We start from the raw sequence: 12,059 nt of genomic DNA, 5'->3' as shown, positions 1-12,059 counted from the left end.
ATGACAAAAAAATCACACTGCCCTTACATTTACTGATGAGACAGATCTGCAAAGCCAGACTTCGGTATACTTATGGCATAGTGGCATACTGTGTAGTATCCCAGGATCAAACCTCAGAGTGCTAGGACATTGTATAGTCTTGTGTGGGACACCAAAATCTGGAGATGGACAAGTCCATCCTGTCGTTCCTTCATCCATCTTCAGACAGCTGGAATCCAGCTGGTGTCTTTCTACCTCTGTGACTGACATGGAGGAGTCCTTAGAGGAGGCTGGGGAGCAGTTTTCTCTCTCAGAGTGCACGATCATTTCCAGAATCCGCTGTGTGCTGCAAAGTCCAGTTTTGCTTTAGTTCCCGCTGCCATGATATCTTTGAAGCTCTGAAGGGTTAGCATCATTCATTAGTTCAGTTCCCAAACTTTTTTTGTTGGCCCCCCCTTTGTTTTACAAGAAAAATATTTGTGCCCCCCCGCACGCACACGCACACACACGCACTCATACATCCTCCAACCCCACACAGCCATATTTTGCTCCATTGCGGTTTATTTCACACCTCAAACATTTAGTAAACAATTAAGCAAATACGAGTAATCTGCAATAAATTACAGGTAGCAATGAAATAAACTACTAACTCTGAGTAAACCCCAGCAGGCACAGAACATGTGCTAGCAGGTCCAGTCAGCAGGCCACAACCAGGCTCCACCATCAGCTAGCAGGCCACAACCAGACTCCACCATCAACCAGCAGGCCACACAGCCAGGCTCTACCATCAGCCAACAGGCCACAACCAGGCTCCACCATCAGCTAGCTGGTCCAGCCAGCAGCCCACAACCAGGCTCCACCATCAGCTAGCAGGCCAGAACCAAGCTCCTCCATCAGTTAGCTGGTCCAGCCAGCAGCCCACAACCAGGCTCCACCATCAGCCAGCAGGTCTAGTCAGCAGGCCACACAGCCAGGCTCTACCATCAGCCAACAGGCCACAACCAGGCTCCACCATCAGTTAGCTGGTCCAGCCAGCAGACCACAACCAGGCTCTAATATCAGCCAGCAGACCACAGCCAGGCTCCACTATCACCTAGCAGGCCACAACCAGGCTCTACCACAGGTCAACCGGGTCTATCTGTCAGTCAGCATGTTATCATCAGTAGCCTTTTTCCCTTCATAGCTTTTATTGACACCTTTTTGTCTACATGAGGTGCAGGAACAGTCTGTGGAGCGAGAGAAACCATACTCCTCTCAAAGGGAACAAGGTGGGATTTTACATCTTTTAGAAGCTTCTCAAAAGTGATCATCAGCAGAGATCTCATTTCAACTGATTTAACTGATTTATTCATTCCATATCACTGGTTTATTTCCCAATCCTCTCACCCCCCAAAGAGATTGGGCACTAAGAGAAATCAGTCTGTAAACCTACAAAAAAAAATCTGTGAAAAGAAAATGTTTTATTGTTCTTCTGCTTCTTTTATCTGGAAATGTGCAACCTAATCCCGGTCCAGATTGCAAATGCTTAAGTACTCCTTGTGATTTTAAAGCCTGAACAGGTCTTGGTATCACTCATTTTAATGTCGGAAGTCTTTTCCCAAACTTGATTTTGTGAAAATTTGGATGAAAGAGTTAGATACTGATATTCTTATATTATCAGAAACCTGGCTTACTAAATCTCTTACTGACAAAGACATTGCAATAACGGGCTATAATCTTTTCCGTTGCAACCGCCCCAGAAAGGGTGGCGGTGTTGCAATTTATGTAAAAAGCAAATTCAATGTTACTGTCGATTCATTGGTATTGGTTTGTAAACAGTTTGAACTTCTTGCCCTCAAGCTCCAACTTTTCAAGGGCTATTTTATTACCATTGTGGGCTGTTATAGACCCCCCTCGGCTAGTAGTGAGGCTTTAGTTTCACTTAGTGAAAAACTATCTACTTTAGATTTTAATGAAATTGTGCTGGCCGGAGATTTCAACTGGAACTGGTTGTCCTCTGCCTCAGACAGTTTTAAATTCACGTGTGATTCATATAATCTCACACAACTAATTTACAGCACAACTCATCCAAATCTTAAATGCCCAGAAAAGTCATCACTTATTGATTTTTTTTTAAGTAATATGCCGTATAAATATTCTCACACTGGGGTTTTCGCAAATGATATCAGTGACCACTGTTTGGTAGCTGTAGTCAGACAATCGAAGCTCCCAAAATCAAGGCCACAAATAGTTTTTAAACGAGATTTTAAGCATTTCTTTGAGCAAGCTTTCTTTCGTGATTTATGGGACTATAACTGGAGTAGAATCTACCTGATAACTGATCTTGAGCTGGCATGGAATTATTTTTATGATACTTTTATTAAAATTATAAATAAACATGCCCCCATGCGCAAATTTAGAGTAAAATGAAGAAACAACCCTTGTTTTTCTCCTCAGTTCTCCAGTCTAATCAAAAAAAGGGATGCTGCCTGGGCCAGAAAAACTAAATCCGAAGCAGATTGGCTGATTTTTAGACAGCTCAGAAACTGTTCAACTTCCTTAATTAAAAAGGCCAAATCAGAATTCTATCTTTCAAATACTACTAAACATTTGAACAAGCCTAAAAAATTCTGGAAAATAATAAAATCTTCTTATGGGGACATAACTACAAATGAGATGCCAACTTTTGTTGTAAAAGACTCCTGCACTTTAACAGAGAAATGTGACATTCTAAACAGCTTTAATGAGCATTTTGTTTCTTCAGGATCTCTATTTAAATCTTTAAATCCAGATTTAAAACAGCATAATCAACAGGAGGCTCTCTCTGCAACTGCTCAAACTAAATCTGTGGTCCAACCCTTCAGTTTTTCTCCGATAAATGTTGTTGAGGTCCATAGGGCTTTAAATCTGTTGGATCTAAATAAATCTGCAGGACCAGATCAACTTGATCCCCAGTTTTGGCTGCAGATTTTATAGCAGAACCAATAACTTACATTTTTAATCTTAGCCTCTCGAACAGTGAGATCCCTGTAATATTGAAATCTGCCTATGTTCTCCCTTTGCTGAAAGGAGGTGATCCTTCAGATGTTAATAACTACAGGCCCATATCTAAATTGTGTGTTCTAGCAAAAGTTCTAGAAAAGTTCATTAGTGAACAACTGAAAGACTTTTTGGACACAAATTCAGTTCTTTCCCAACATCAGCCAGGATTCAGAAAACAACACAGCACAATAACTGCTGCTATTAAAGTGGTTAATGACATCGTTGATTCAATGGACTGCAAAAAATACTGTGCTGCTCTTTTTCTTGACTTGTCAAAGGCTTTTGATACAGTTGACCATGCTATTTTATTAAATAGACTAAATAATATTGGTCTATCTGTAAATGCTGTAAGTTGGTTTTCAAATTACTTGTCAGCAAGAAAACAGTGTGTCCATGCTGCTGGGTCTAAGGAGCTTGGAAAGAAAAGCGTCTGGACTTCTTTAAGTTGCTTGAAGACGTTTCACCTCTCATCCGAGAAGCTTCTTCAGTTCTAAGGATCAAATGGTGGAGAGTCCCAGATTTAAACCCAGTGGGAGTTTCCCCCCAAAGAGGGACAAAAGGACCCCCTGATGATCCTCTACCTAATCACATGAGCCAAGGTGTGAAAGCGGGTATGGGTCCCAATCAGCCAAGGTTTCGGGTGAGCTCATTGTTAAACCTGGCCCCACCCTATCATGTGATTTCCTGAGGTCAGATGGCCCAGACTGTGAGTGGGCGTTAAGGCGTCTGGGAAGGGATCTCAAAACTGGATTATAGATGGCAGACAATTGGTGTCGTAAATCACCGCCTCTGTTCAAAGATGGTCGCTCACAGTGGACATAAATGGCTTCTTTCACTCCTCTTTCAAACCATCTGTCTTCTCTGTCCAAAATGTAAACGTTGGCATCCTTGAAAGAGTGACCTTTGTCCTTTAGATGCAGATGAACTGCTGAGTCTTGTCCCTGTCCAAAACGTTCACATTTCTTTCCAAGCTCCTTAGACTACAATGACCTGGATGACTGAGAACCTTCACATGCTGCTGGGTCTTCTTCCTCTTCCTCCCAGTATCCAAAGGAGTTCCACAGGGCTCCATATTAGGGCCATTGCTATTTTCTCTTTACATAAACAACCTTTGTGATAATTTGTCAAATGCAGCATTTCATCTTTATGCAGATGATACAATTATTTATTTTTCATCCCCTTCAGTAGCACAAGGTCTTCAGGTCAGAGGCTACTGGTGGTCCCACGTACTAGGTTTAAAACACGTGGGGATCGGGCTTTTCAGGCACTGGCACCTAGGCTGTGGAACTCCCTGCCGTTGTCTTTACGCTGTCTAGACTCTACTGACTCCTTTAAAAAGCAGCTGAAGACATTTTTATACAAACGGGCTTTTAATTAATTTTAACTTGTATGTCTGATCTTATTGTGAAGCACTTTGTGATTTTTATCTGTGAAATGTGCTATATAAATAAATTTTACTTACTTACTTACTTACACAAACCCTGCAATTTCTGCAGTCTGCCTTTGATGTCGTTCAGTCCCATTTAACTCAACTTAAGTTGGTGTTAAATCCAGAGAAATCCAAGTTGATGTTATTCTCAAATGGCAAAGAGTTGTTAGCTACGTCTCCTAAGATTAAAACAATTGAAGGAACTGAAATTGAAATGGTCACATCTTACAAGTATCTAGGGATCATTATAGATCAGAATTTGTCATTTAAGACTCGCATTCAAAGGCTTGTGTTGAAGTTAAAACTAAAACTAGGTTACTTTTTTAGAAACCAATCCTGTTTCTCCCTCCAAGTGAGAAAACATTTGATTCGTGCAACCTTTTTACCTTTATTGGATTATTGTGACCTGCTTTTTATGAATGCACCTGCCCACTACCTAAAGAGGTTGGATACTGTGTACCATTGTGCTTTACATTTTATTACTGGCTATGGAAATCGTGTACATCATTGTGTTTTGTATGCTGCAGCTAAATGTCCATCTTTGCATATTCGCAGACTCTCCCATTGGTTGATCTTTATCTATAAATCTCTCCTTGGGCTGGTTCCATCTTATTTATGTGTTTATATGTGTAAAAACCACAACCAATACAGCCTTTGTTCGCATAATATCATACAATTGATTGTCCCAAAAATCAGAACAGAATTGGGGAAAAAGGCTTTTAAATACGCTGCCCCTGCTTCCTGGAATAATCTGCAGAAGGAACTGAAATGATCAGAATTGGTTACCTTGGGAGAATTTAAGTCTGTCTTTAAGGAATGAGAGAACAACTCTTTTACTCAGTGTGATTGTTTTTAAAGTACTCTTAATTTGATCTGTTATTGTATATTTTAAATGTTATATACCTATGTGGTATGTGACTTTTGTTGCCATGATGCCAGGTCTCTCTTGGATTTTTAATTAAGATTAAGATTTTTAATCTCAATGAGATTTTTTACCTGGATAAATAAAGGACTAATAAAATAATAATTAAAAAAAAAACAGTTTTATGCTACGTCCGCACCTACACGGGTATTTTTGAAAATACAGCTGTTTCGTCCACACGTAAACGTGTTTTGAATCACCGAAAAAGGAGATTTTTTAAAACTCCTTTTTTGCGTTTATGTGTGGACGAGGAATGCAGAGTTCGTCAGGCAACGTCAAAGCTATGTGCCTTTTTTCACATCACGCTGTGTGCCACGTTTATGTAGCCGGATGGGCTACTCGCCTTTCTTTTCTCTCTTGCTCGCTCTACAGCTCTCTCGCTCTCTCCTGCCTCGCTCTTGCTGTGCAACTACGTTAATTAGGAACCCACCTGCATATTGATTACAGGGTGGTGTTTACCTGTATAAAGGGAAGCCGTTTTTTTTTTTTTTTTTGGTTGGATCATTCCTCCCGAGCTTGTGACACAGCAGTAAATGCTGGCCTATTGGTTAATTTACCGATAGATCGGATCGTGTGACTGCTACAGGTAGGCCTCCTTTTGACCTCTGATTTCTCTCTAAAGTCGGTAACTAGTAGTCATATTTCTGCGGCCCGCTACAGCGCGGCTGTTTCTCTTTGCTTTACTCCAGCCGTGGTGGAGAGACGCTTGAGTTGCATCCACCATGCAGTACAGTGCCTGCAGTCTTGGGGTAAGCCGCTTATATTATAGCTGCTAGTATTTGTAAATTAGAGAAGATTAAGGTTATCTTTGCCCTTTTTTTGTTTGTATGATTTGATTGCTGCCGCACCCTCTCAGGGACCAACTGCCTGTTTTTAAGAGAAGAGTTGAGACGCCTGCCTAGCTGCTGTCTTGTCTTGCCTTGTTTTATCTTGTGTTCGGATCTGTTGTGTAGCGGCAACCTTTGGTCCTTCTTTGCCGCTTCTGCAGGACGTTAAGTTTCTGACTCGTGCTCTTGGATGCCTTCCGGTAGCAAAAATGAGGCGAATTAAAAAGGGGCAAAACATTTATTTTTCATACAAACCAAAAGGTACAAAACAAATGCCTCTGGTGGGAGCTCCGTTTACATTCCATTTATGTTGCAACAAAAAATAACATTTAAACGGCGACAGTCAGAAAACTGTTGCTCCACGTCCTGCTTGCTTACCTAACCTTTTACCCACCCCAAGGGCGTCGATTTGGCATGGACGGAAGGGATATGTCCCCACCAATATCCAACGATTATTGAACTGTCCCCACCAATAATTTGATCTCTTCGAGTAAAGAAATACAAACCCGATAGAAAGAAAAAAACGATCTGTCAACGTCTCATTCACCCAGCGGCAGTGTTGCCAACTTAGCGACTTTGTCGCTATATTTAGCGAGTTTTCAGACCCCCTTAGCGACTTTTTTTTCTAAAAAGCGACTAGCGACAAATCTGGCGACTTTTTCTGGTGTTATTGGAGACTTATTTATGACAACTTTTTGACGTGAAAACGCGTATCGCTCTTACTCTCAACAAGCAGCGGTGCTGCCATGGGCACCTCACCCGTGCCAAAGCACTCACAGGATAGTCCTCTCCCAGCTGCTCTCAGGGCAGGAGATGTTCACACCTATGCGTCCAAACGGCAAATGAATCGCGCATGAGCGAAGCCGCTGCTCCCGCACTGACTGTAACGCAATCAGTTCTTCTTTTACTGTTATGCTGTTTTGTGGATCACAAGGTTTAAAACTACTTATAAACACACACACACACTGTAACTCCACCAGAGTGCCAATTTCGGGTCACTTTTGCCGGTCCAAACCCGGATAAAGGAGCAGGGTTGAAATTGTGACATTAAAACACAATAATTACTAAAAGAAATTTAATTTGTAGTTCTAAATAAATTCTAACTGCATTTAGAACGTTTTTTACTCACTTTATGTCTCTTCCACGATGTTATTTCTCTCTCCAACAACATAGGTTACAATTACATTAGCGACCAATTATGCAAATTAGGCGATGAAGTCATTTAGCGACTTCTAGCGACTTTTAGGACAGCCAATAGCGATTTTCCTTACTGAGGAGTTGGCAACACTGCCCAGCGGTGCAGAAAGAGTTAAATTACGTTCTCTACTGGACTACCTCATGTGACAAATATGGCCAATGTGATTGGCTGTACCTTTCAGGGAGCTCTGTTTAATTTTAGCAGCGGCAAGCCTGCGCTCAGTGTTGCCAACTTAGCGACTTTGTCGCTATATTTAGCGAGTTTTCAGACCGCCTTAGCGACTTTTTTTTCTAAAAAGCGACTAGCGACAAATCTGGCGACTTTTTCTGGTGTTATTGGAAACTTATTTATGACGACTTTTTGACGTGAAAGCGCGTATTGCTTTTACTCTCAACAAGCAGCGGGTGCTGCCGTGGGCACCTCGCCCGTTCCAAAGCGCTCACGGGTGGAGGATAGTCGTCCCACAGCTGCTATCAGGGCAGGAGATGTTCACACCTATGCGTCCAAACTGCAAATGAATCACGCATGAGTGAAGCCGCTGCTCCCGCACTGACTGTAACGCAGTCAGTTCTTCTTTTACTCTTATGCTGTTTTGTGGATCACAAGGTTTAAAACTACTTATAAACACACACACACACACACACACACACACACACACACACACACACACACACACACACACACACACACACACACAGTAACTCCACCAGAGTGCCTATTTCGGGTCACTTTTGCCGGTCCAAGCCCGGGTGAAGGAGCAGGGTTGGAATTGTGACATTAAAAAACAATAATTACTAAAAGAAATTTAATTTGTAGTTCTAAATAAATTCTAACTGCATTTAGGACGTTTTTTACTCACTTTATGTCTCTTCCACGATGTTATTTCTCTCTCCACCAACGTAGGTTACAATTACATTAGCATGACCAATTATGCAAATTAGGCGATGACGTCATTTAGCGACTTTTAGGACAGCCAATAGCGATTTTCCTTACTGAGGAGTTGGCAACACTGCCTGCGCTGCGAGGAGAGGAGAACAGCAGCAAAAAGGAAGAACCTGGTTGTAAGAAAGTATTTTTCAAAGAAACCTGTAAGTCACTTAAAGTCAAGTTCACTCATAAAATGTGTCCGTTATAATAATGTTACAGGCTATGCTAGGCCATACATGCCAACCCTCCCGATTTTTCCGGGAGAATCCCGAATTTCAGTGCCCCTCCCGAAAATCTCCCGGAGCCACCATTCTCCCCAATTTCTCCCGATTTTCCACCCGGACAACAAAATTGAAAAACCATATCCTAGATTGGCCCAGCCAATTCCAGTTTCCAACAATGGCTACTACTACTGCAGCTACTTGGTATTAATATTACTCTTATTACTCTTTCTGGGTCGCGAAATAAACTTTTAACATATTTTCAGGCGATAATCTAGTTGTGTAAACTTCAAATAACTTAAACATGTTATTGTTTGGCCTTTTTCAGTGTTTTATTTGTTCGTGAGTAAATCGGTTTGACTGAGATTAAAGTTATTAGATTCGATTAGATTAAATAAAACTTTATTAATCCCTCGGGAGGGTTCCTCCGGGGTTTTCACACAGCTGAATAAATGTCAAACAGAAAACTGATTAAACAGAAGTGTGAGATGGTCGAGAATCTACACAAGCGTCCGGTTATATTTTATTTTATTTAGACAGCAAGGAGCAGACGGCAGAGGTGACGTAATTATGAAGGCTAGACCCTCCAATTTCACAGTCGCTCATTTCCGGTCTACCCGGCTTTCGGAGGACCCGGCCCACTTAGACCGCGAAGGCCGGGTCCTCAGGTGGACGCAGCCTCTGAATTTGGACACCCCCGGAACAGGCCGGTGACATTTAACTTATTTTTTTCCGATAAGTAAACACTGTAAAAAAAACAAAAAAAAACCTTTGAATGTCTTCCTAATTCTCAGGTCTCAAGGTTGGCAGGTATGTGCTAGGCTTTGGCCCACATCAGTCTAAAACTGTAACCATGAAAAAAGTGTTGCCATGTCCACCAGGACAGTATAGTATAGACAGTATAGTATAGAGTCCTTCACATAGTGGACATTGAGTTGTTGTGTGGGGCACCAGTAGTCCATGTCTGTTGCTGTAACAGTAGTTCATGTTTAGAATAAAAAATCCCAGCTCACTGATTGGATCGGGGCAATAGTGCCTAAAATGTGGCATAATTTTGCTGAGAGATCTTTTACTTTGTGGTAATCTTAGATGAGTAGTTTTATGGACAAAAACCAACCAGGTTCAGTGTTCCCTCAGTGCTAATGTATCAGAGATGTTGGTGTACTATAACTGAAGTAATGTTGTTAAGTCCTTAAAGTCATATTCTTTTATTGTCATGACTGTATTTGAAGCTTTTTTAAAAATTTTTGTATGATACCTGATTTATATGGAATATGGCTGAAGTAAACTAAAGTCTAAAATCAGTCATTTGTTTAATAGTAATTTAACATTATAATTCACATATAAAACTATGAATTGTAATTTGAAATGGTTTAAAAGCATGTAGAATAGCATATGTAGGAAAGTATATTTCTCCTTTTCTTTTTTCTTTTTTTTTTTTTTTTTTTTTTTTTAATATCAAGAAGCAAAGACAAAAACTAAAAAAAAAAAGGAGAGGCAGGGTTCGGTGGTTGAATCATCCGTCCCCACCAATGCCAAAACCAAATCTACACACTTGCCTGTGAGGCTCAGAGAGAAAACTAAAGCCGCACAGTGTGGAGTGAATGCAGGTGAAACCAGTGAGGGTGTGGCAGACAATCACACAGGACGGAAACTAGACACAGGTGCAGACAATCAGCGAATCAGTGGTGGGAAGTAAAGCCACAGGAGACAGGCAACACTACTTTTCACATTTCCAGACTGCAACTGGTTGACTCGACCGACTCCTCCCGTTGTGTCTTACTCCCAATAGAGATCTCAGGGGAGCAGAAGCAGCAAGCATTTATCAATATAAAAAAAATCCTTCCCTCAAAGCCTTATTTTAATTTGATAACAGTTGAATATAACATGTGGAACAACTGTATCATAAACAGTTTTATTATAGCACAACTTAAGCTCTATTTCATCATCTCATGTGTAACAGAGCTCAGGCAATTTTCACAACTTGACCGTGTGAAAAATGATCATACTGGAGAGGAGTGATGCACAGGTGGGGGCGAAATCCAGACTGAGAGAAATTTGCCCGAGTGTTTGGAATTTTTTGCTGAGGACTGTTACGCTAGTTTATATCAATCTGAACAGATTAATTGATGCTTATTTTGGATTGCAGAGTTTAGACTTGGAAGCTGGAAAGTGGAGTCAGTGTGGGAGGGTTGGGCAGCAGCCTGTATAGGTCTGATTTTCTAACAGTGCTGATTAACACTGACTAACATGACAGCAGGGAAGGAGGTGGATAGCTTTAACAGCAGGGAGTTGAGCGATGAGGAGGTATATGGGAGCAGTACAGAGGTAAATGAGCAGCAGGAGGTGGGGAGAGGAGGTGGATACTGGATGGCTAATGACAGAAAGAGAAAGAAGGAGCAGGAGGCTAGGCTGGAGGGTAGAGAGAGTAAGAGTTGGGAGGATGTGATGAAGAAGTCCAAGCTGGAATCTCTTAATCTTGTAGTGGGCTTCCAGGGTAATGGACAAAAACAACCAGAGCCCAGGTTTGTCTGATAAGGTATGCCAGAGTGTTATGGGATGGCAACCGGCTGATTGGCTGTATCTCAAACATCCAAGTGGAAAAGGCAACAAAGCTTGTGAGTGTAGGAAAAGTCAAAGTATAAAGAAGTGTGAAAGTTGGAGTGCAGAGAGTGAGTGGGAGTAAGGAGATGATAACAGGAGTCCCCTTTAGTGTTAACACAGCAGAAATAGTCTAAGCTTGCATAACTGTGGAGAACAAAAAGAATGATAAGAGGGTCAGAAAGGTGTAGGTGGAACTTAATGTTAAGGATGCAACATAAGAACTGTATTTAGTGTTTATAAAGTATAAATGTGAGGGAATGTCTCAAGACCTATAAAGTGTTTTAGTTTCTTCACCTTGCCGAAGCACGTGGAGGCAAGAGAAGGTCTTCAGGATGTGGAGATCATGAATGGAAAATGTGGGGCTGGTGTCAAACTAAAATGCTTGAACTGTGGAGGAGAAGGTAGTGCTGCCTACTGAGGATGTGAGACAATGTGAGGCTGATTTCCCACAATGGACAATCTTAAACACATTTATTTTGTTTTGGTACCTTTCACCAGAGATTCAAGTGGAGCCAGCAGGTGTTTAACAAAATAACACATTTCTGTTTCATAGCCTCACGTTAAAGTCATGTCAGTTAAATATGACGTGTGGAACAACTGCAAATTGCATTTTTCCTTAACTGTTCTCATTTCCTTTCCTTACCTGTTTTTCTTTCTCAATTTCAATACTACTTTCATGCACGTTCACTCACTCCACAACTTTTATCTTCCTCCTCTCCAGTTCTTCCATCAGTGTCTCTCCTCCAGAAGACTCCCACCTCTCCAGTCAGCTGCCACGCTACAGGTTTCTATCCTGGCAGAGCCGTGATGTTCTGGAGGAAAGATGGGGAGGAGATTCATGAAGATGTTTATCTTGGAGAAATCCTCCCCAACAATGATGAGACCTTCCAGATGAGTGCTGACCTGAGCGTATTATCGGTCTCACCTGAAG

General features: G+C 41.5%; 1 long non-coding RNA gene across 1 annotated transcript; it reads left to right on the top strand.

The window, feature by feature from the left end:
• The first annotated feature begins 5,845 nt into the window (after window positions 1-5,845).
• On the top strand, window positions 5,846-12,053 carry LOC120436739. Its single transcript, XR_005610569.1, has 3 exons — window positions 5,846-5,937; window positions 6,012-6,100; window positions 11,850-12,053. It is a non-coding gene; the product is annotated as an uncharacterized LOC120436739 (long non-coding RNA).
• Window positions 12,054-12,059: the final 6 nt, after the last annotated feature.

The sequence above is a fragment of the Oreochromis aureus genome, unplaced genomic scaffold (assembly GCF_013358895.1).
Source record: "Oreochromis aureus strain Israel breed Guangdong unplaced genomic scaffold, ZZ_aureus HiC_scaffold_101, whole genome shotgun sequence".
NCBI classification, from domain to species: domain Eukaryota; kingdom Metazoa; phylum Chordata; class Actinopteri; order Cichliformes; family Cichlidae; genus Oreochromis; species Oreochromis aureus.
Note: the sequence above shows the minus strand (reverse complement) of the source record. Positions and strands in the feature narration are given on the sequence as shown.